Source organism: Ornithodoros turicata, chromosome 1, assembly GCF_037126465.1.
Source record: "Ornithodoros turicata isolate Travis chromosome 1, ASM3712646v1, whole genome shotgun sequence".
NCBI lineage: Eukaryota > Metazoa > Arthropoda > Arachnida > Ixodida > Argasidae > Ornithodoros > Ornithodoros turicata.
The window spans coordinates 216,595,263-216,619,847 of record NC_088201.1 but is presented as its reverse complement, the minus strand read 5'-3'; the positions used below and the strand labels follow the sequence as shown (position 1 = coordinate 216,619,847).

General features: G+C 46.0%; 1 long non-coding RNA gene across 1 annotated transcript; it reads right to left on the bottom strand.

Annotated features, from left to right (window-relative positions):
- Positions 1 to 1,738: 1,738 nt before the first annotated feature.
- On the bottom strand, positions 1,739 to 22,698 carry LOC135379044 (uncharacterized). The gene is made up of 3 exons (XR_010418683.1): positions 22,602 to 22,698; positions 18,685 to 18,717; positions 1,739 to 1,922 (listed from the first exon to the last, which is right to left on the bottom strand). It is a non-coding gene; the product is annotated as an uncharacterized LOC135379044 (long non-coding RNA).
- Positions 22,699 to 24,585: the final 1,887 nt, after the last annotated feature.

The window sequence follows — 24,585 nt, the reverse complement described above, 5'->3', positions numbered from 1 at the left end:
CGTACGCCTCCCGTTTTCAGCAGATCGGCAGATAACGATATCATTCGAGATGTTTAGCCAGGAGCGTGCTATGCGGTGAAGTTCACTTCTAAGAGTATAGAGTCACAGGAAGTCCACAAAAAGTCTTCACACCATACGCCGGACAGTGTGTTGACAGTACACATAAAGTGAACAAAAATCGCACAGCTATTCTGTAGCCAAATGTCCACAGAAAGTTGAGGGCCATAAGTCAACAAGAAGTAAACATACGCTGTCAACACGATGTCTACAGAAACTCTGAAGAGAGTTTGCTACCCATGTTGACTGGGGTCTGTAGAAAGTAAACAAACTAAACACCCATTTTCATAAGGGTAGCTCATAGCGGCGGACGTGATCAACTCTTTTGATGACGAAAGATTGTTATCTGCTAGCAGTGACGGTGCCATGGAGGGACTGCCCTCCCCGTCACCGAAACGGTTACCGGTATTTTTCTAACGGTTCAGTTGTAGCTCAGCACCAAAACTGCGTCGGCGGTTGCGATTTGGTTCAGTTCCAGCTCGGCCAAAAATAACGGTTAGTAACAGTGTTCCTTTCGGATTATGTTCGACTCTCTGACACAAATAGTCTCAATAAACAAGTGCACTGTTCATAACCTATGCATGGACGCAGGAAAGTGGGACACTTACACTTTTTGTTTTCTATGACGAAGCAAAAAGCTCAGGGGAAGAAAAAAATGTGCAGTGAACCACTCAATAAGTTTGTGAAGGGTACCTGCTATCAGGGCGCAAAACTATTCCACTAGTAAAACCGCGATCTAGCACGTTGAGTCTGCTGACACGGTCCCTTGATAGAAGTAGAAAGTAGCCAAGAGGTGCACGAGGCAAGTAACCTATTCGCTTTCTCCTGCTACGTATACATAAACTGACAATATATAGTGTGCATGTTTGATGGATTGCTGTTTGCGATCTCACTGATAAAAAATGAACGGCCACCGTGCCTGCGAGATCACATGCGTTGAGCCATTCCATTCTTTTTCCCTGGTAGTGCACATGGACTGGATGGCGTCACAGCCCGGGTGTCACCCGGCTGGTGTGCAAATACTTGCTGGAGAATGGTATAGCTGACTATCCGGACAAGCAAGCTGCTTTGAAACAAAACTGAAAATAGCCACTGAGGTCGAACCCTAGTACGCAACTTTTTCTTTTTTTTTTTTGCTCTTCACATTTCGGTTTGAGTGTGCTATTGTCATCATTTACGAATTAACTACCGGCGCAAAAAGAATTAGTTTGCTGTATTCGGCACTGAGGAGTGCTCCGTGTTCGGTGTGATGCTCACCTTTAAAAAAAAAAAATCCTTGCGGAGTCTCCCTTTAACCTAACCCAACCGAACCAGGTGTACAAGTACAAGTGTTATTGCGTATTTATAACGCGTAATGTTGTCATAGTTACCTCTGTCCTGTCGTTCGCCATGACATTCGCAAACCAAATTTAAAACCATTCGGATAACCTACACTTACAAAGTAGTTTGATGGCACTCACAGCGCGTAATGTAGGATCACCATCCAAGAATCAGCCACGTTTCGGGTTGCCTCAAACTTTACGCAACCTCACGTTATAGATCTTGTAGCACAGTTTCAACGATTATCACACACAAGTGGCAAAGGAGAATAATCTGTTATAGAGCCACATAGTCCACAACTGTGACCAGTTCTGAAACAGTGTCTCAATGCAATATTGAACATAAGACAGCGGCAGCAGCCACTTAGTCGAATCGAAGTAGAAAGCACGACACGACCAGGTAATCTTGAGCAGAGTAACGCCACGTCATGGATATTTAGCACAGGCATCGATTTCGTCGTAATGGATGTCTGGTATGTTCCAGTTACGACGGGACAGCGCTTTTATCTCGCTGTATTTCTTTTCACATTGCTTCCAGAAGCACAGCTGTAGGAAAAAAAGGAGAAACGATTATTGTTTAGCACGGAAAGTAGAGCGACTTTGTCCATTATGACATTCAGGTGACTTGTGACAATTCGTGCGTAAGCCAGACGGGGAGGTACGTTAATGATAGGCTTATGTAACATGCTACATCTCTGAAATCAGGGACAGGAAACAATTTGGCGCTGCGGCTGGCTACTGGCCGATGTTAGGGAGCACTCGGGTTTTCGCCAGACAAAGAGATCAGTGCACTAGAGCGATATTCGAAGCTCTCACGATGCGTGACAGAAAAGAAAGCTGTGTCAGTGCACTTTGCATTGAGTTTCAACTACGGGAGATTGCCTATCTAGAGGCGTCTCCTGTGTAGCCAATGTGCCCTGTATTCCCTTGTTCCCTCCCATTTCCCTTTTCCTTTCCTGCGGTGCACAGCATAAACTTCAGCTGTTACTCAGCGCCTGTCGTCGATGGTTGCTGCGCTGTGTTGTTGTGTTCATTAAACAGATCGTACCATGGACGTACGCATAGATGAACGCCTGTGTCTGAATCCAAATCGCGGTCAAATAACGTGAATCGTACGAGAGTTATTCAACTTTAGACCCATCGTCATTTCAGCTGAGTCGTTGGAATGAAAGCATCGGCACGCGAATTCTCTTTTTTTTTTGGTAAAAATAAACAGTCATGTGATATACGTAGAACTGTACATGAAGACGTGCGACGTTGTCCAAACTCACTTGGATAGCCAATGACTTTTCGTCGTGTATTGTGCGCTATTTGAGTACAAAATGCATCTGCGCGGCTATATGAATCTGTTTTCTGTTTCGTGCCACGCAACCAGGGATTGTGACGGGAAACAGATGCTGAAACTATGAATTGTATCTACGTGAATTTCATCGGAAACAAAAGTAGAAACAGAAACGATAATGGTTTCGTTACTAATACCAGAAACCGAAACAGAAACAAAAATGTATTTTCTTTCGTCTTACCAGAATCGGGAACAGAAACGAGAACGGAGCCAGACACTGAGCTGAGACACAAAAAACAACCGAAATACATACTGCAGGAACGGAAATCGTTACCAATATTTAATCACCAATGAATGAAAACGAATACAACCAGCGGGGAACTTCGAGGGACAAAAAATGGAAGACTGGCTAGTCGCTGACGGCCGGTAATGACAAAAGCGGCAGTCCAGATTATGTCCCCATTTGACCAAGATCGATAGTGATGGATAAAGCTATTGAGCAGCAGGCGTTTTATGAAAGACATTAGCTCGGTAATAGGTAGGACGAGCTTGTCCTGGTAGAGCGACTGATTTTCCCGAGAGACTTCAGTGGCAAAGCGTTCCACCGAACTTGCGTAAGATTAAAAAAAAATAAAAATAACTTCTTGTTAACACAATCATCCGTGATCGAAGCCATAAAATGACGTAAATGCGTCACGTTAAACTCGCATATATTGCTAATCAGCCTTAGACGGTGTTCCGCGGCGGCGAGAAAAAAGTACAAGGTAAGGAACTTTCCTGATCTCCAAGAGGTTACAGCTTGGGAGACAAGCTCGCGAAAATTCTATTCTGCTCCGAAAACCTCCGAGGTGAACGCAACAGTGACTACTGAACTGTACAAAATAGATGCCGCAGGGAATCGGAACCGACCGAATATGGAACCATCTTACCCCGTAACAGAGTGGAACTCCTGTCGACCGCGCCATGTCAGGCACAAAAAATTTAATGACGGTGTCGCCCAGCTGGTCGCGTGATGGCACAGTGGTGGTCCAGATGATATCTCCATTTGGGAAGGACAGATATCGATGAATAAAGGTGTGAACAGCAGGCGTGCTAGCAAAGCCGACTTTTATTCAAGTTAGACGTTATAGAAGATAGCATTAAGACTTTAGGTTCGTAAAAGGTCGAATTAGAGCTCGTAGATAATGATGCGTCGATTCTGGCCTATGAACTCTCGTGGCCTCTCCCATCGCTTTCATGAACGCGACGGTGAAAGTGATGAAATGTCAGAGGGAGTGATGACGACCATGATGATGCTCACACAATGTTCTTTTCAGTAACAATCACTGCACATAACGGCAAAGGTGGCTTTCTTGAAGGCCAACTAAATCATACGGATAGAGGTTAGAAGGAAAGGCGGGGAGGAAGACCAAAAGAGAGCAAATGAGCTGAACGGAGCTCTAATTTCTCTGTGGGTGGCCGCAGGAAGGCATACCGAATCAGTCGAGGGAACGTAGCGCATTTTTAGCTGGTGAAAGCAGGCGCAATTCCGAAACCAATTGGCAACGCTTGCTCCGGAGCTTCCGTCGGCTACGGATTTTGTCACAGTGTGCTTCAGTCGAGGATCGTAGCCAAGGCTAGTCGGGGCAGTGGCGGTGGTGGGGCGGTTGTGGGGCAGTCTGGGATGTGTCATCCACCCGTCGAGATTCAAACTTGTTCGACCGCGTCCTGGCGGGAGTGGATGGTTCTGCGGATGACTTTCGAACTTACTTTCGCTGAGCCTCTTGTTTATATTCAGTCTCAGCTGCTTAGCATTTCTCTTAAATATATATCGAGCGGCCAGACTGTACTGAAAAAGCGCTGTGACATCTATAGCGCGTGTTTTCAGGAGACACAATATTGACCCACAAAGGGAAAGCGTTGCCAGGATTTTCCCAATATTGAAACTTGACACAAGGGCTCCATATTGCCATGATAGGCAAGCCTGAGCGATGGGAAAGACACGTAAATAAACACTAACACGAGGGCTCAAAACCAGCTAGACGCATAATAGGTAATAACGAACTTCCTGAACACGTAGACGGTGCGTGGGAAGACAGAGAGGAGGAATAGGGAATTGAGGACAAAGTGAGTTGAAGGAAGGTCAGAGGAGCCGCTTGAAGGCCGGGTGGATACATACAGACGGCACACTAATACAATTGCCCACACTCTGTATGGCCAATGCTTCTCTCAAAAGACGTTTTCGCCTGTCTGGTTCCCACGCCAGCACCGCCGTCTGGGACCATAGGGGTTGACAATTATTACAGAGTCTTAGATGATCCGACAAATTTGAATCTGGGCTGTTTTTATGCTGGCCCAACCTTGAGCGCGCATTGAGTGGTTTGACCTATGTATACAAAGCCATGGATAAGCTAGCGGAATTCTATACACAACATTTTTTTTGCAGATGGAACAAACATGATGGTTCTGGGTTCAACATTAATTGCCATTTTTTCCTTTATTTCGTTCATTGTGCTTCTTAGAAGACTCGTCTTTCCTTTATCTCCAATGTGAGAGGGAGAAAGAGCACACTATCGCCTCTCGCGTCCTGGAAAAAGATTAAAAGGAAACAGAACATGCAACCCAAGATAAGGCCAGTTCCGATAGAGTCACCCGATACATTTGTTTTTGTTTTGTTTGCGCAAGTTAAAGCTCACCTTCGACGCATGAGGCGGCACTGTGCTCCTTCCTCCTCTCACGTTGGGATGAAGGAAATACGCATCTGCGAAGATACGCAATGAATAAAATGAAGAAAAAAATGGCGTTCCTTCACTAATTTTTTTGCGGGCGATCTATGGAACGGATTTTTGTTCTGAAAACGGCTACGATATCAGGTGACCGAAAGGAACAGATGATCCGTTGGGACAACTTTGTAGCTTTTATAATTAACAAGCTAATTAATGAAAACTAATTAAGACATTGCCTTTGGACTTTGCTAATGCCCTCTTAGGGAGTGCCCTTCAGCATATGCTACATTGCAATTGATTTCATCTTGGAAAAAGTGTTGTAACGGCTCTGGCGTTACAGTGTACGAACGGAGCCTCAGACAACCACATCCTGGTACGGTCACGTACGGATAACCTTTTTTCTCTTTCCTTCTTCCTCGTCCTCACACATCCTACATTACATACTCTTCATCGTCTTCCCAGATCTTACATCACATGCCCAGTTTTAAAAGGTGCCGACCCGGCATCGTATATACAATAGTTACAGTGGCTACATTAGATCATATACATATTTACATCATAGGAGGCAAGAGGCCTCAGGTAGGGCTTTAGTCTTTCAACATGAACGATGTCGCTCCAGGCACAGTCCTCAGGCTCGATTTCATAATTGACCGGAGACAGACGAGACACTATGCGAAACGGTCCCCGGAAGCTCTTGGAGCCCTTGAAACCGGTTGGGGGCGACTTGAGGAGCACCAACTGTCCCTTCTCGAAAGTGACGTCCTGACGTCGCCTGGCAAAGTAGGACTGTTTTTCTTGAGCCAGTTTGATGTTCTCGGCAGCCAGCTCTCCTTGCACAGTTCAGCCTCTCATGAACCACGGTGGTGTATGTCGCGGAGTCTTTCAGCTCGGCGAGCTCCTGTCGGTTAAAGACAACATCGAGGGGCAGCACCGGATCGCGGCCGTACACAAGAAAGAAGGGAGACTGTTTGGTGGATTCTTGGAATCCAGTGTTGTAGCAAAATACAACATAGGAGATTATGTCTGCCCACTTCTCTCCCCCCGCCGTTGCCAGCGTCATCATCTGCTTGATTGTCTTGTTGGCCCGTTCACAAAGCCCATTAGCAGCCGGATGATATGCTGTGGTCGGGTTGAGCTTGATCCCTCGATGTCGGAGCAACGATTCAGTTGACAGTGCCATCATCTGGGTTCCACGATCAGTGGTTATCACTGCCGCGCAGCCGTGCTTGAGGACCAGACGTCTTTCAATAAAGTTCTGAATCGTAGTTGCCTCGATGTTTCTGACCGGCTTGGCTGCGACGAATTTGGTCAAGTAGTCTATGGCAACGATGACAAACTTGTAACGGCGCGACGGCTGGAACGGACCGATGATGTCCAAGCCCACGGTATGGAATGGAGCGTGCGCTGGTATAGGTTGCAATCGACCAGAAGAGAACGTCGACATCTTGTACCTCTGGCACAAATCGCAGCTTTACCGACGTCGTCCATCTCGTCGAAGTTCGCGATGGAACGTTCCATAGAAGAATGGTCCGCCATCTTGGACGTAGGTTTAAGACGATCGGTTGAGAGCGGAGGGTGAAGAGCGGGTGCCAGGGACCGTCGTCCGTGCATCAAGCGATGAGAGTTCGGGCGTTAAGTTGTAACGGCTCTGGCGTTACAGTGTAGGAACGGAGCCTCAGACAACCACACCCTGGTACGGTCAAGTACGAATAACCTTTTTTCTCTTTCCTTCTTCCTCGTCCTCACACATCCTACATTACATACTCTTCATAGTCTTCCCACATCCTACATCATTATATATATATATATATATATATATATATATATATCCCGAACGATGCGCAGCTACCCAGGGCTGACGAGCCGCAAACACGGCGAAACACGTGTCCCCTGGTGCTGTCGCATCGTTCCATGCGTATCTGTTTCTCTACGTGCAGCCATGGAAGCCATCTTAATCTGTAAATTTGAATTTCAAACACGTCTAGCGTCATTTACGTATTTCTTTAATGGCTTTTCCCCCCTTTTGTAATTCACTGGCTTGCACTGTGGCATGAGGAATGCTCAGTCACCCTCCCAGGTGTATATCGCTCGCTGAGTGACCCCTGGTTTGCCAATCCCGAACGATGCGCAGCTACCCAGGGCTGACGAGCCGCAAACTCGGCGAAACACGTGTCCCCTGGAGCTGTCGCATCGTTCCATGAGTATCTATATATATATATATATATCGTTATATATATTTAAAAAAAATCTGTATACACTTATTGGGACTCCCTGTATATGAAAATACTAGTATTCCCGTCAGTGGCGTAGCCACGGGGAGGCTAGGGAAGGGCTCAAGCCCGCCCTACATGCCACTGACCGACCCACGCAAATCGTGCAAATCCGAGGAGAACATAATATATGGGGGGGAACAGTTTGACGATCGCGAAAGTTCTTTCAGTTCAAGCGGCACACTGGAATGGTTTCCAAAGTATGAGCTTTTAAATATCCTTCCAATCTCGTGACACCACCTCATTGGACATTATCGTATTGTGAATGTTCAAATTAATTATTTTCGTTTTTTTCAATGGCATGCTGCGGTGTGCACAAGTATTGTGTGTTGTCGCACCCAGGATCAGCGGGGGGGGGGGGTATAGAGCTCCCCCCCCTACCTTGGAGGTCTGTCTACGCCACTGATTCCGAGTTGGGAACTAAGTCCGACGATACCCACGTTCAGCGAGCGTGAAGTCAGAGCGTCATGATAGTGGGCATATGCGTTTCATTTCATTGGTACGAATACAGAAGGTTATCGCGCTCAGTATTCTGTAGCACTCCCCTTTATAAAAGAACCATTTTTCCAACATATCTGCCAGAAATACGTAGAAGGCAGCAAGACCTTGGAAAATCACCAGTGATGAATCACCTAACGTCATAGTCAAGATTTATTTGTTGATGGAGAATCGCTTCCTAATCTCACCGCGTTGTCAGTACTCAGCAAAATTTGCGAGAGAGGAACAGAAATAACACATGTAATCGGCACAACGCAAGCGGCGCAGCGGGTGCATTTATGTTATGGGTGCGTTAGCATGAATGTTAATTTTAAAAAATCGCGTCTCCCAATTTAAACAAATAATGTGATAGCGCTTGATCGGCTATGATCCGTTGCCTCAGCTGTTCACAACGGCGCTCCTGTAATTTCCGGGATACGGAGAAAGCGCCCCCGTTGGGAACCTAGTTTAGAACTGGGTCCTAGGTTAGTTTTCAGAGGTTAGGTTAGTTCAGGCTTGTTTTTGACAGTCCACCGTCCACAGTTCATCGCATCGTCCTCATCACATTATAACTGGATATTCCGATATCCTAAGCTGTTATTTGAAGAAACGTAATTGATAAGGGTTTCTTCGAAGGGAGTTCTAAGCTCGCAGCGTGTCCTAAGCACCTCTTTTTCTGTAACTTTTCACTCGAACATACGGAGCAGGCAATCAGTGTCCTGTCCTTTTTTGTTTGTTTGTTTCTTGCTTCTTTTTTATTCAGCTAAAGACAGGAGGCCACTGGTTATTTACAGACCTTGTCATTCACGAACAGCACGGCCTTCTGGCTTTTTACGCTCTCCCATCCGAAAGGAAAATAAAGTTGAACAGAACAATGCGGAAGTATCCCACGAAATTGTAACGGGACCCATTACTTCAATTCCCGCTTCACCTCCAGCAATGCGGTAGAGTATCGCGCCCGGCGATGAAACTCCCGACCCATCATCCTGAAATAAAGTTGTTGTTGTTGTTGTTGTATCCCGCGAACAAGTGGGACGCATACCGAAGAAAATGTCTTCAAGTTGGGAGCAGCCAATAGTGTGTGCTTCTTCTGTGCACCCTTTTCATTGCTGGCGACAGGGAACGATGATAGTGATGTGTGCACGAAAGGCACTCGAAGTCTGAATGCTAAGAAAAAAATTTCGAAAGCAGATATATTAACAGCCATATAAAATTTTAGTTCAATATTGTTTAGAGTATGCATGTGTTTCGAACGAACCAATAAAGAATCAAACGACCGCTGCTGTCTCCATCAAACGGTGTTCGATCAAATGGCTTTCGACCAAATGCCCCGCGTTCGATCAAACGGCTTTCGTTCTTGCGGAGATTGCTCTAGGAGACATTTTTTCCTGGGGAGGGTTCTTCCCGGGGACATTTTTTCCGGGTAGGAAAATCCGGCATCTCGGGCGAGCTTTGAATATATGAAACGGCTTCTCTCTGATCATTCCTCCATTTGGCAACTAGCGCTCATATTCATCTCTGGAAACACCAATTTTGTAATTGCATCTGTGTTGCCCTACAAGAATAGTGATTTTCCTGACCCACATGATAACGAGACCAAACTGCAGTTTTTGCAACAGTCAAGCAAGAACCTGTTATGTTGTCAGGTGATTATTGTTAATATCTTTCTACTCTGTGTCCTTTAATTTTTTGTCGAATCGTTGCTCTTGGCATCCAGAAAAAAGAAAAAAAAAGTTTGTTGGGAATATCGCTGCAAGGCCCCGCCGCTCGACCTTTCCGTATCTTCCTTGGTTGGGTCGACCCGAAGCGTTTATCGCCCTTGGCCTCCTTTGTACGGTTTTACAGACTGGCACACCAAGGCGAGAAGGGAGTCCCCTGTCACTGGGGGTTGTCGACTGACATTTTTCTGAGCCGATGTAATGTGAAAGAAAAAGAAGAGGGAACATGGGGGAACGGAATACTGAAGTTTTCGGGTAAAGAAGTCTATTCTACGATGAAAATTTTGAAAAGTATTTTGCACCAACGCCCTGTAAATGAATTCAAATATTTGATAATGCTTACTTACCAGAAATATACATCCCAAAATGTCATTTTTGCATGAATAATAGAGTTATTATCAAGGTAAATTGCATGTAAGCGAGTGCAAAAAAAGAAAAAAGAAAAGAAAAAGGGAATACTGTTTCGAGCACTAGATTTACGTGACTTGCATTCTAAGCGCTTTGTGTTTATAGCCTAATTTACAGCCGCTGGTACATCCAGTTGAGAGCCTCCGAGATACCGACATCTCGGGCGAGCTTTGATAGCATATGAAGTTACCTTTCCTTGGCTAATTCCTCATTTCTTAATTGGCAATCGCCTTGTGCTCAGACTCACTGCTGGCAACTTTCTTTTATAATACCATCGGTGTGTGTACTGCCCATATTATAATACATTTTGTTTCATTGTTACGTCGAACCAGTGTGTGTAAGTTTTCTCAAAAATTTTATTGAAGGATCACACACCCAATACACCCCTTATAATTGTACTTAATGAAAATAGCGCTTGGCAGAAGTTGGTATCAGCGTTCATCCAGAAATCATTGACAGTTTTAAAATGCCAGAATGTCAGAATTTGTCAAAATGCTTTTGCCATTTCATGGCTCTGAAATGTTCCCGATGTCGTTGGATGTCAAAGATCTGTACTATTCTTTTAAGAAACCTTTGCTGTTGAATCGCCTTTGGGTCTTTTGAACGAAAATTTGGTACGTTTCCAGTCTCAGGTTGGCATAGCTATAAGTGATTTTTTGGAATTGCTGAATTTGTACTTGAATTTAACGTAACTTTCACAGATGGCGTTTTATACACCCAAATAGATAGTGTTTTCATAGGTTCGTCTGTTTGCACCGTTCTTATCTGAAATCTATTTAGGTTGCCTCGACTCTCATTTACGTGCTTTTGTAAATTCGTGTTCGCCTGACGCTGTTTTGGTGGCTAGATACGTTGATGATCTGATATTTATGGCTCGTTCCCGATCCTGCTTGGTAGAACTGCAACGTGTGGCTCGTGAATCGGCCCCCGAATCTCAAGGTTTTAACCAAAGGTTGGGCCAGCATAAAAACAGCCCAGATTCAAATTTGTCGGACCACCTAAGGCTCTGTAATAATTGTCAACCCCTATGGTCGCAGACAGCGGTGCTGGCGTGGGAACCAGACAGGCGAAAACGTCTTTTGAGAGAAGCATTGGCCATACAGAGTAGGGCCATAGGGGCCATACAGGGCAATTGTGTTAGTGTGCCGTCTGTATGTATCCACCCTGCCTTCAAGCGGCTCCTCTAACCTTCCTTCTACTGACTTTGTCCTCAATTCCCTATTCCCCACCTCTCTGTCTTCCCACGCACCATCTACGTGTTCATGAAGTACTACATATTGAACATCTTGCTGGTTTTGAGCCACCGTGTTAGTGTTTGTTTACGTGTCTTGCCCGTCGCTCTGGCTTGCCTATCATGGAATTTATCCACGAGCTAGCCTGCATTTACGCCATTTTGTCTATGCTCCATATTGCCAAGTGTGAGCACTAATGGGGAAAATGTCGCCCCCCCAATGTGGGCTCATATTGCAAAAATTCAACCAATATGGGGAAAATGTCAGCAAGATATTACTCATACCTATATTACCCATGTGTACCACCTAATGATGAAAATACAGATAATGGGACGAACCCGAATTGATACCTGTTCCAAATGGCCAAGTCGCACGGCAGTATCGGAATTTGAAGCGTGTGAAGCGCCCTACTCAACGCGTCGTTACATTTCAATAACTTCCCGCAGACTATACACATTGCTCGAAACAACATATCTGGCAATGCCACTGTAATATGCACTGGAACTCTGCTGGTATACCTGCTGTAATGAGTCACCACCTTGCTTGATGCCAATCGGTCGAAACCGCAGAATAAAACAAAACGTTTCAAATGTTATTTCAGCGAAATCGCGCTAATTATAGAGGGGCGTAAAAAGTTTGTAGCGGTGACGAGGATGGATGTGCCTTTGCAATTTCGCTACACCTGCATCGAGTCAATGCATGCTAAAAATAATTCCGACATAATTTCCTGTCAACTACTGTGTTTTTAATTCAGGATGTCAGCTCTACTGTGAGTACCTGCTAAGTAGAGCTGTAAGGCCATTATCTGTTGCTTGAAGAATGCTACGTAAATGCTTTGCAAAGCGAGCAACACGAGAATACTATGTATTCACGCTGTATAATACGTTCAGACGCTATTTTTGCTTGCTCCCAACGCTATCGAAATACTACTCAGTAAAATAAGACTGACAGTAAAAAATAGATTGTATAAACATCCTACAGATCCGTATATCGAATACGACTTCCCAATGACATTCGAGCGACATTCAATGAGTGTTCATATCCTGGTCTCTTGGATAGTCCAGGAACTTCCCCAGGATATATGAACTGCGCTTTATACATCGGAATGCAAACATCCAGAGCGCGATATTCTGTACACAGACATGTGCTGAGACATGTGTTGTTTACTGGGTAGAATCACAAGGTAAATGGATTTGTGGGATATCCCCTACATGTCACAACGATATCCGGATTTTCAGGACTTTCGTGACCAGGTAGAGATGTTCAAGGGATATTAATGAAAGAGGTACATTGATTGTTGAATTTGATTTGAATCAATCGTTGAATTTGAGCAACAAAGAATACGAAGAGGACAACACAGGACTCAAACCAGCTGTGAAGCTTTAATGCAGAGGGTACCGGAAAAGTGTTTCGTGGAATATCGTTGTCTCCGGCAAGGCTCGCAAGCGTAGGAATCCTAAGCAGTCAGAGGTATATTCTTTTTTTGTGTTACAATTTTCTTCTCCACTTCGTTCTCTTTGTTCGTGTTTAGTATGTCATAGGAGAGCTTCAGGTAATTGTGCTTGTTGATTTTGCGGAATGCGTTGCAACTGACAACTTAAAGGGATAGTCGCATCCGGAAGCGTGTTCCGGAACTATTATGGTCATGTTCCCTGTCGTTCATAATGTACGCCGGCAAATTTTCTCCGCACAAATCCACTTGGTTGACTCAGAAACGATTTTTAAATATTCGCGCTTCCGGCGCGCACGGCAATCCCCGCAAGGCGCCGACACTGGATGACGTCACCCGCATAAACCAACCATCAGGAGGCGCTCCTTCCCGCCGCAGATTCTGTGTGTGTCTGAGCGTGCGGCTGCCCCTTTTTCTTGTTGTCTTGTCGCGTTTGCTTTGAAGTACTTTGAACCATAGCGTGTGGCCTAGGATTTCACGCCGTTGACGTGCGATGTCACAGCCAGGAAACCGGTGCTACGTGCTCGGGTGCAGAAAGACTTATAACGCGAATCCCGAGCTTACATTTCACCGACCTCGCAATGGCGAAACGAAACGAAAGTGGGAGGCAGCGATCGCCAGCCACTACTGTGGTGTGTTCCAAGGATTGAATGTTTCACGGGTCTGTTCCTGTCATTTCGCCGACGACGCCTATTTTGATGAAGAAGATATTGCAAGTTCGGCTTGGGCTACGGCAGAAACAGAAGCGGCTGAAGATTGACGCCGTGCCTACCACCCCTACCACATTCGATCAGGAACAAGGGCAGGAACCAGTAACGGAGGTAAGTGACAATTTTGCGTGGTCACAGCTATACGCTGCGATGAAAAATATCAGTTGTCACAGTAAACATAATCGCGAACACCTGGCCTCGCCGCCGATTGTAACGTCACGGTCACACCGGCTACTAATGTACACAAATTATTACAATGATTGCAGCATCCTGACGCAATAGTACGCGTACTCTAGAGAAAAAAGATTGGTGTGTTGTTGCTGTGCTAATTGTTGCCAGTATTATGCAGGAGTAACATAACACTCCCACATGACAGCGTTATTCTAATCTTATTGCAGCTAGTGGATGTTTCTACAGTTCATAGTGTAAGCCTGATGGTAGCATTCAGGGATGTGAAAGCATCGCAATCTGTGTTTGGCTACGTCCGAGACACTTGCATCAGTATTCTACTGCAGCCTTGTTGCTAATTTCTGGCTCTATTTCAGGCGGCTGCAACCACGTCAATGGAATCAAGTGGATTTGGTATGTTTTGTCAAGCCACGAAAATATTGCAATTCTTTTTGCACGTCCCACAAAATAATGGATATGTACGAGCCCTGAAAATTGTAGAGTTCTGTGAAAGGAATCTTGTGTGATGCGGCTGCCAGCGTTTATAACGTAATGTCGACAGGAAAATAACTGTGCCAGTGAAATAGGGACCGCAAAGGGGAAGATTTATTTGCATAGTCATTTTTATATTTGTTATTGTACCTGCTAGGCCCTCAACATATTCTTTTGAGTGTTAACGCTCAAGGCCATATTTCAGATGTGGAGGTCATGGCTGAAGCAAGTACTGGGGACCCACTTCACGGCGCATCTCACAAGGGGGTTGTCATCCCCTGATTCCAGGAAGAGGAAAACAATGGACACAGACTTGCATAGCGTATTAGTACACCAGATATGGATCTGCCAACATGAACCCTCCTAACATCCCTGTGGCAGCGTACCTGTAACCGCCCAGACTTCACACCACATTAATGTAGAACCACAGCACAACATAATAAACCTATGCTATTTCGTTATTCCCACTCCATCATACTCCACTGTACAATAAATCGATACAATTATAGGGTCATTCTTTATTCCCGTCACTACACCGCATTAGTGCAGTACAGTCTGGATTTGATGCCAGAGCTAATATTGCCACGTGTAGTAGTTTTTGCTGTACAGATGGGTAGACAGTCTGTTGACTGCAACTGGAGATACAGAGTGACAAGACAAAACATCCCCCACACTGCAATTACGAAAAGACGAAAATTGCTGCAAGACAAAAATTTTGCTGACATAGGCACATTTTGTGTAAATGAGCCCTTGGTCCCATCGTTGGTCCTTGCCTCCCATCAGAGGTTTTGGAGGATACTACAGGTGTGTGGTGTGCGAATAGGTTTATCCGTACACCAGACACCAATAGCATCCTCCTAAACCTCTGATGGGAGGCAAGGGGGATGACCAAGGGCTCATTTACACAAAGTGTGCCTATGTCAACAAAATTTTTGTCTTGCCACTACATGTCTCCAGTTCCAGCCATCAGTATGCACCAGCTTGTCTCTCTTGTCAAGACACCCCTACTTCGATGGTCCTAACGCTGATAGCCTTGATAGGACGTAAATGGGAACTCCCTCCTGATGGCTCGGACAATGCATCCAGGAACCTGTCGTCTGTTCCTTGGACGAAGGTATCCCCAGACCCATCTCGTGAATGACGAGTATGCCGTGAACCTCAGGCAGCTGGAAAAGACAAATCCACATGACATTTCTTTTTGTTTAGCATTATATCTTGTGGGCATTTGCATACCTGCCAAATCTCCCACAGTGTTGGGAAGACAATGGCCAGAACAGAAGAACAGACACTATCCCAACCTTGGAGTTCAAAGCCTGTGCATTCCTTTCTTAGTTCCGGGGTCTCCCGCATTTTGAATGTGGAAAGTTGGCAGGTGTGCAACAGAAAAATGGTCCGCCTCTTTCAGGATGAACCCGATTCCAACAGCTAACTCCCTCCCGAACCAGCTTCCCTCCAATTCCGGCAAAATCCAATTTCTCCCAAAATATATTACTCTTACATTCTTCAGTAACATGCTCCCCCCCCCCCTTTATTGGCACCTCAAATGCTTCTGTTTTCAGACTTGTAAGACTGTCCTTCAGAATTCTCACTGGATATCTGTCAATCAGAGTTTTGTATTGCCAATCAGGACATGGCTAACTGGCATAATTGAGAGCATATCGAGACTAGCTGAGGCGACTGTGTTGCTTCACTTTTCCTAATGGAATTGTTGGACCAGGATTCTGGGTCGTTCCACGGCTGTCGGCCACGCTTATGATTTATGGGGGACAAACTTGTGTAGGCCAAAAAGCTGCTGAGAATAGCCACCCCTTTTGTATACAACCCCTGTCCACTTTAGGTTCGACAATTTGCGTAACCAACAACACCCGACTAGCACCCGAGTTTACCCTTCCGAATCTTGATGGGAGGTCATTTAAACCGAAAAAATCATTACGGTCGTAATCACAGCAAACGGAAGAGCACTGCAGCAGGCTTACCTGTGGTCCTGGGGATTGAGTCGCCTAAAATGTTGATCATAGCGGCAGAATTGAGGCGCGTACACCACTAGAAGCTCCCTACGGAGGCAGATGTCCCTGAGTAATGGGTGTTGTGTTATGCACTGCACGGCGGCACTGTTGCACATTTCTACCACCCTGGCAACAGAATGGCAACACAGGCGCTCGTCGGGCTCCTGTGGGTCGCAGACTCCACACAGACACCTGCCGACAACAATTTCAACATTCTAAACTGTTTCGCACATCCGACGGCAACCATGCAAAGAGATACGTCACCTGAAAATGTCATCCCGCGGGTTAGCCGCAGCCACATCTCGTGCATGGTCGGCGGGTTCCAGAGGCATTGGGTCCGTAGAGTATAGGTCATCATCCAGCATTAACTCGTCGCCGCTACCGCTTACATGTTCGTCAGAATCTCCCCCAGACAGAGAAACATCACTCTCGTTTTCAGACTCCATGTTTGCTACCTTCGCCTTCGCTTCGCGATCGCCAAACAGGCGCGCGGCTCGCATTTACCCAGGGCGCGCGCTGATTGGCTTTATCCGGGTGACGTTTGCTCCCACTTTTAGAGAGCGAGGGCGTAAGGATTGCGGTTTCCTTTTCATCGGATTGCGCGAAAAGTACGCCGCGGATTGAAATGGTATTTTCAGGCCCATTTCAGTGCTCGGCAAGGAATTAGAATTCGCATTAGTTTCGAAATTGACCTCGGAGAATGCGACTGTCCCTTTAATGCGATAAATTTCCTCGCGCCACTAGGCTCCCCAACGGAGAGTAACACGACACGGGTGCTACGTGGATTGGAGACAGACCCGCTCACAGCCAGAAATGTATGACCGAGAACCGTGGCTGTTGTACGATTTTTCTGTTGCTAAGGTGGTCGAAAGTGTGTAATGATTTCGAGTACTAGAAAGGCATTAATAAAGTTCGAAATAATCGAAAATATATAATTCATAAATAACATGATAAAATAACGGAAGGACAAACAGGAATGCTAAGTGTGAACTAAGTGGGACTAACGAAGGAACCCCTAAATTCGCACTTACTATGCTAATTAATTTATGTATTCTATCTTTCAACACCAAACAAAGTGCAATACCATTTTATGTTTTAGCATTAAAGCTTCCTAGTTGGAAAGTCGTGGCAGTCTGAGTGATGTGTGAAGGGCCGGAGAAAAAACCTCTCCGCTCCCTTCCTCATTCAATACCGGCATTCCGCATCGGCGCACTGGTAGATGGAATACCTCTCTAAGGCAGCGAGGCCAGGGGCGAGGGGGGAGAAGGCTGGCGTCCATGTTGTGGCTTTGGAGTTAGTGGTAGTTAGTAACAGCTAGTGATAGTGATTGGGTAGTGGTGGACAGAGCTGCGCAGTGGTAGTGGGTGAACGGTGCGTCCGCAATAAACGAAAAAAAAAAGAATAGGCGCATCCCGCCGCATTAATGATGCATCATTTAATCGTACTTTGATTTTTGCAGTGAACCCGTTCCCTGGGGTAGCAGAATTTTGTAGTAGAAATTGCGTGCGTAAATAGTGCATACGTAGTTCAGTTGTTTGAGATACTGGCAGTGGTCACACGCACACGCGCGCACACACACACAAACACACACGCGCACAAATTGTTCATCAGTGTACTTGTTTCACGTATTTACTGTCTATTTTCACAGGTGCCTGCAGTATCTTGGATGGGGTGATGGAAAGTATAGCGGTCTGTCCATGAAGCGTCTGCTTGCTAAGTTGTGATTGTGAGATCATCCTATCAACTTGGTATCAGTCAACTCAGTAACTCAGTCTCAGTATCAACTACGTGGTGACTATCGACGTGGTGACTCTCTTGATGTTTCAGTGCCCTCTCGTCCTGGAGGTTTCATCCAAAATAGGTCGAAGTCAGGGCTCAAGTATTTGACATATTAGCGTAGGACAGCCGCGTTAAGAGAGCCAGGAGAGTGGTAGCGCACAAGTACAAGACATTTTAGGCTCTCCTGAGGGTTGTGTTACATGTCTATCACCTCTATATTTAGATATGTTTTGAAGGTATACTAGTCGAATGACGATTGAAGGACAGAGCGAGCTCTGGAAGGGACGACGTTTCTCAGACGCTTCAAACGAGTGCGTGAGCTGCAAGCTGCGTCACCGGAGACGAAACGGGCACTTCTCTCTAGACATAAAGAAGCTAGGTGTCTGCGTCGTGTCTGCCTGTGTCTAAGCGTGCGTCCTTTGGGTTGTTTTTGGCGCTGTGATTAAAAATTTGGTATCAATGTCCTATAGTGCCACCATAAAGCATTCAAGAGTGTTTGACGGAATGCCAAAAGATGCAACCAGTTTTCACGAAATATTTTGGTGCTTTCATCTGGTCATGGCTTAGCTAATAAAGTTGGTTGTCCAATTAGAAGATAAAAGTGCACGTACCACATGGTCGTCGTCGAAGCATGCTTGTCGGGACTGGAAGGCAATAACGAAATGTTAAACAGTTGTGTGACGCTCTCGTACATTTGGATCAGATCATAGCACACTCAAGGGTACAAAGGAAAATGTTTTTTTTCTGTTTTACAGGAAAACATTTTCTGTGCCCCATCGTGTGATAGATCATACAAAGTTCGGCACCAACCCCTGATGTGAGAACAGATAGGGTATCGACCATCGCATTTGTTCTCGTTAGGACGCTACGCTACGTCACCCTACGCTGCATGACGATACGTCATCCGTGGATGTCTCACTGACGGCGATGTCTGCCGTGGCCATGGCCGTGGTATCTCACAGAGTAAGCTTCCGTATTCGTGCTACATATTTACACCCTGCTACCCCGTTTACCCTGCTACTTCGTATTGGGTTCACATCAGAGCAAATGTACCATGCTTAAATTCGGGTATGTAGTTATTCCTCGAAAATATTCTGGCACAGCGTCGATGTATTGTGTGTGCCGGACTGTACTGAAAAAGCGTTCTGACATGTGTTCCCACTGTTCGACATGGTCCAGGACGGTTCTCAGCACACCAAAAACCCAGGCAGCACACGACACCGGGCCGATATCGGCAGCTAGTTGGGCATGTCGGCCCAACATATCCCCGACACTGCCAACTTGTGACCGATATACGACAGAAGTTGGCAGTGTCGGCTCGATGTTGATGGAAAACGCGACATCTAGCCGACACTGCCAACTTGCGACCGATATCACGCTGAAGTTGGCAATGTCGGCTTGATGTTGACCGACACCAGCGAGATGACGCTGACAATGTCAACGCGCGATTGACATCTCATAGCTTGACAATGTCGGCTTGATGATCACAGAAAGGAGAGACATGACGCCGACACTGCCAACTTGGGACCAACATCCCACTGAAGTTGGCATCGTCGGCTAGATGTTGACCGCAGCAAACAACATGACGCAGACACTGGCTTTCCATCGACCTACTTGGTGTCCCGCGCTGAAAGCAAGTAGGAAACACATTCGTGTCTAGGTACGTTGATGTCGAGTTAATATGCGAAGCAATTCCTCATTCGAGCCTTGTTTGTATGTGTGAGCGAATCAAAATGAGACACGTCACCTCCACCATTTTGATTCCGAGACGAACAGGGCTCTCGAATTTGCGGAAGCTCGTAAGACATGAAATATATAGTATGTGTTTTCGTTTCGAAAGGAATACCGGTACCTTTTGAAACTTTCTTGCACTTCGTTTTTTATGCAGCAACTTTTTTTCGTCTTGCTTATTGTAATGCCGCGCTCATTGCACCATGGGAAATACGAGAAATAAAGGAAACCATCAGAAAATAAAACGAGTAATAAACAATGGTAGAAATAATATGTAGTTTCCTCGCAAACAGCCAGTCTCACATTGTTTTGATCCTTATGATTGCCAACACACGAATAAAAATACAAAATTGTGTTGGCGCAACATCGTTCACAAATCGGTAGCATGTCGAAATGACATCGGCAGCATGTCCAAATCATATCTGGCCAATATCCTGACCCGACATCGGCCCAACTCTGAGCGGTGTTGCAAAGCGTATGTTAGGCCGATGTAGGGAGCGTCGGCAGCAGCACATAAGGTTTTGCCAGGAGTTTCCCCGTATTCGATTAGACTTGGCAATAGGGGCTCCATAATGCCAAGTTTGAGCCGTTAACGGGGAAGTGTCGCTAATAGCGCCCTGTATTGAAAGTGTGCAACCCGTCCCAACGTCATTCTCTCGTATGTTTAGCGGAACATAAAATAACTTTGTTCTGTTTTTCTAAAGGCGTTCTGGAATTTTGACACGGCAACAGCCAAAAGACAGCAGCGTATTCGTACGAACGGCACGATTGTTATCACCCAGCAAGAGAACACTGATCATGTGTAATCCCTGTGTTCCGCACATGGTGCTAAGGCGTCGCATCGCTAATGACGACAACGGTGTAGTGGAACTAGACGCCATATAACAATGGCACGGGGAAAAAATCCGCGCCGGTTACGCTGTATTGCGCTCTTCCAACACCAACGGTTTGGCGGCCTCTGCCAACGCCACCTAGATACAGAAGGTCTGCTTATTACCTTGTCTCCCTCCTTCTCTACGTGGACACAAAGCCTGACTTCGTCTGATTGCGGTTTACCCTGTTACGAACTCCGAAATGATTGCAACTAACTTGGGGCCTGTAGACACGAATCTGTCGATAAAGAGAACGCTTTCCACAAAATTACTCACGATAGAAATATGGGACAGTTTTGAGCTTGATTTTGAAGTTTTTCTATTTACTACGCCTGGACGGCAGTGGTTCGTCTACGTGGCTACGACAGCTAAAAGCTTTGATTTGATTTGATTTGGTTTTTTTGTGGTGCATTAGTTAATAAGGCCATAATGCGTCAAATAGTACTGCATGTTTTACCTAGGTAAAATTTTTGTGCTTACTAAACCTGTGCTAAGTGCTAGGTTAGTAATTAAAATCACAGATCCTTTAAAAACTCGGTATCTCTAAAAAAACATGTATACCTTTTCAAAGGGTACAAAACTTTCATTGCTGAGCTGAAGAGCCGGGTGCAGTGGCTAGAAGTTTCTATTGCACGAAACAAAATGGCGTTCACGGAGATGCTGGTAGGCTGGGCATACAATGAGGATGTGAAAGATTGAGAGTTGTTCCCCACAGTCACTGCATTCGGGACAGTCTACTTCCCGTAAGAGATAGGTGTGTCCCAGGCGGAGCCGACAGGATAGCACCTCATACAGTTCATTGGATGCAGATGGAGGAATAGGTTTTATAGGTTTTATAGTGCGTAATTTGTTGCTTGTCTGTTGGTCCCGAAAGCTCTGCCAGTGTCTGCTGCTTTTTAAACATAGCCCGAGATCTTTTGATGGAATGTCAAAGGGCGTTATGCCGTATGTTAGGGCAGTACCAGCTGCTCGATCGGCTGTTCCTGGTATCCCAACATGGCAGGGTACCCAGCAGAAAAGTAACCGAAAAACTCTGTACTTGCTAGGTTCCTTGCACGATGGACAATGGGGTCTTTTGTGCAATAAATGCTACAGATAGTCTGCGAAGTCAAAGAATCTGGGTATATGACTGATAATTTCATACGATTTTGTAAGATATAATTAAGGGCTAAAATTATGGAATACACTTCTGCTGTGAAGACAGACATGGTGACCTTCACACGATGTGACCATAGCGCATGATACCTCGGAAACACCCTTTGAACCATCAGTGTACAACTCTCTGTCGCTGCCAAAGCTATCCTTTCGCACCTCAAATTCCTGTTGCAGTTTGTTGTTTCACAGTTTCACGTTTGTTGTATCTGGAGAGGTACATGTTACATTTTGGAGGGGCTGCCATGAATGAGTTTTTTACTTGACTCAAGGATGATAGAGTTGTACTCTGGAAAGCCATAGTGATCACCTGGTTGTGACATTCGAACGCTAAAAGAAGACAGGGTTGAATGCCTGTTCAAGAAATGCTGTCTGAACGGTGTGCCTCTCACACATTGATATGTTGGGTTTTGATGGTCTTGATTCTTAATGCAGATGAAGCAGCCAGGTAAAACCTGCGTTGCTCTAAAGACCACTGATTTGATTATATGTATAGACATTGTATTGGCCAAGCTCTGAAAACTAAACGTAGTCTTTGGAGGCCTACTGGGCCCAGAATTTTAAGTGTTGATGGCCGTGCTGAAATGTACACAGCACATCCATAATCCAATTTGGAAAAAAGAGTGGAGACGCTCCCCAGGACCGGTGAAGCTGAAGTTTCGACCGGGATTTGCTACCGCCGTGAAAAACACTGTTCTGATTGGCTACGCCACATCCACGGGTGACAAGGCTTTATCCATCTAGATAGTGTTGACTCTGCCCTATGCACTTACAGTCTGCGGAGCCTTGCATGGACCAAGGAAGTTGGTGTTATACGTGTGTCCCGAAACCCCACACAGCGTGGTACACGATTCGCTCACTGTAGAGCCTTGGCCCTAGAACGGTGACAGACGAGACGTGTATTCATCACTCACCATATCATTGTCACACATCCAACATGAAAATGACACCCATGAGCATTTTCAGTTAAGTTTCAGAATCAACAGCATTAGATGAATTTTCACGGGGCCCGGGATTGGACTGAACTATAACGTCTTATTTTTAGTTTACTTCGCGCTAGCGCCAGGACTTCACGCAGCGCCTGACGCCAATTGCGTGCTTCGGATCAAGCCTGAAATCAAATGCATGTGATCATCCCTACGGCTATGCGTCTTTTTTACTCGACACCTTATGTGGCACACTTGTGTGAGGTTTAAAAGAGTATTCTACTTTCGGCATGGATATAAGGACGGTTCTCGCCGAAGTCGGCCTAACAGGCAAGGAAATTCCCCTGCCTCGACGGCACAGGTGCAGCGTCCAATCTTGCTCCATAGACGAAAACGTGCTGGGAGAAGGCAATGCATTTGGGACAGGTCCTCGTCGCACGTCACAGGAAATGTCAACCCACACGTGACTATAAATATGGCCGCACCCGTGAGTAGTATAGAAAGAAGTCCTATAGCCAAGAGTTTTCTCTAATCCAATTCCAATCCAATGCTAATCCAATTCTAAGCCATAATCCAGTTATAATCCAACACAATCCAGTTCTAAGCCAACGCAAGCCAAATCCAAAGCCATCTGATTGGCCGCCATTTGCTCCGCCCACTTCACGTTGATTGGCCCATGCTAAGCCTACTGATCTGATTGGCCTCCATTAGCTCCGCCCACTTCACGTTGATTGGCCCATGCTAAGCCTACTGATCTTTGATTGGCTGCCCGTAGCTCCGGTCCTTTATGCTAATTAGTTGGCTTGGCTCCGCCCAGTTCACGCTGAATGGCCCGTGCTAAGCCTACTGATCATTGATTCGTTGACTGTAGCTCCGCCCCTTTATGCTAATTACTCGGCTCTGCCCACTTTACGCTGATTGGTGCATGCGTATCGCTGAGCACAGTTCCGCCCCTTTACGCCGATTAACTGGCTCCGCTGATTGGTCCATTCGAAGCCTACTGATCACTCTCCACATTTTCCAGACTTTCTAAGCCCTCTGATTGGCCGTCCCCCATTTAAGCCTACCGATTGGCCCCATTCTAAGCCCACTGATTGGCTGACTAAGCCCGCTGAACATAGCCTTCGTTAGCGCCCGCCAGATGGCGCACTCGGCAGCGACCCTGCCGCGGCTTTATCTCAGACGTCCAAACTTACCTCATGCCACCAGATGGCGCGACTCAGGTGCATCAACTCCACGCTGTTCCACTTCGAGGCGTCACACGAGCGAGAGAACTTCGTCGAGATGTGCTGCCACATATTGCGCTCCCGTATCACCGCAAACAAGTTGCGGGAAATCATACGCGAAATCTTGGATGAGTACCTGTCGGCTTACAGGGAGCAATCACTGCGCGAGCTTCAGGAACTATGTCAGGAAGTCCTGGAGACGATCATCAATCGCGGTAGGAGCTATGGATGAAAATAAAGATGCATCACACCTCGCTACACAGTCTGCTCGAGTTATTCCACGATGCGCATGCAGTTCCAGCACCCCGCTCGAATTCTCATCTCCGGCACCTCCATGTGTGGGAAGACGGTGCTCATGCAGAATATAATGAGACACCCCGAGTTATTTAGCGTTCCACCGCAGAAGATACTCTACGTACGAAAGTATGCAGCCGGCTGGGAAAAGGATTTTGACGGTGTGGAGTTATCCCACTCTCATAGTTATTGACGATCAAATCACGGAAAAGGGGGTTCTATCGGAGGTAGAGTCGTCGTTTGTACGTGGTAGCCATCATAAGATTGCGTCCATGATCCTGATCACACAAGCCTTGTTCTATCACAACGCC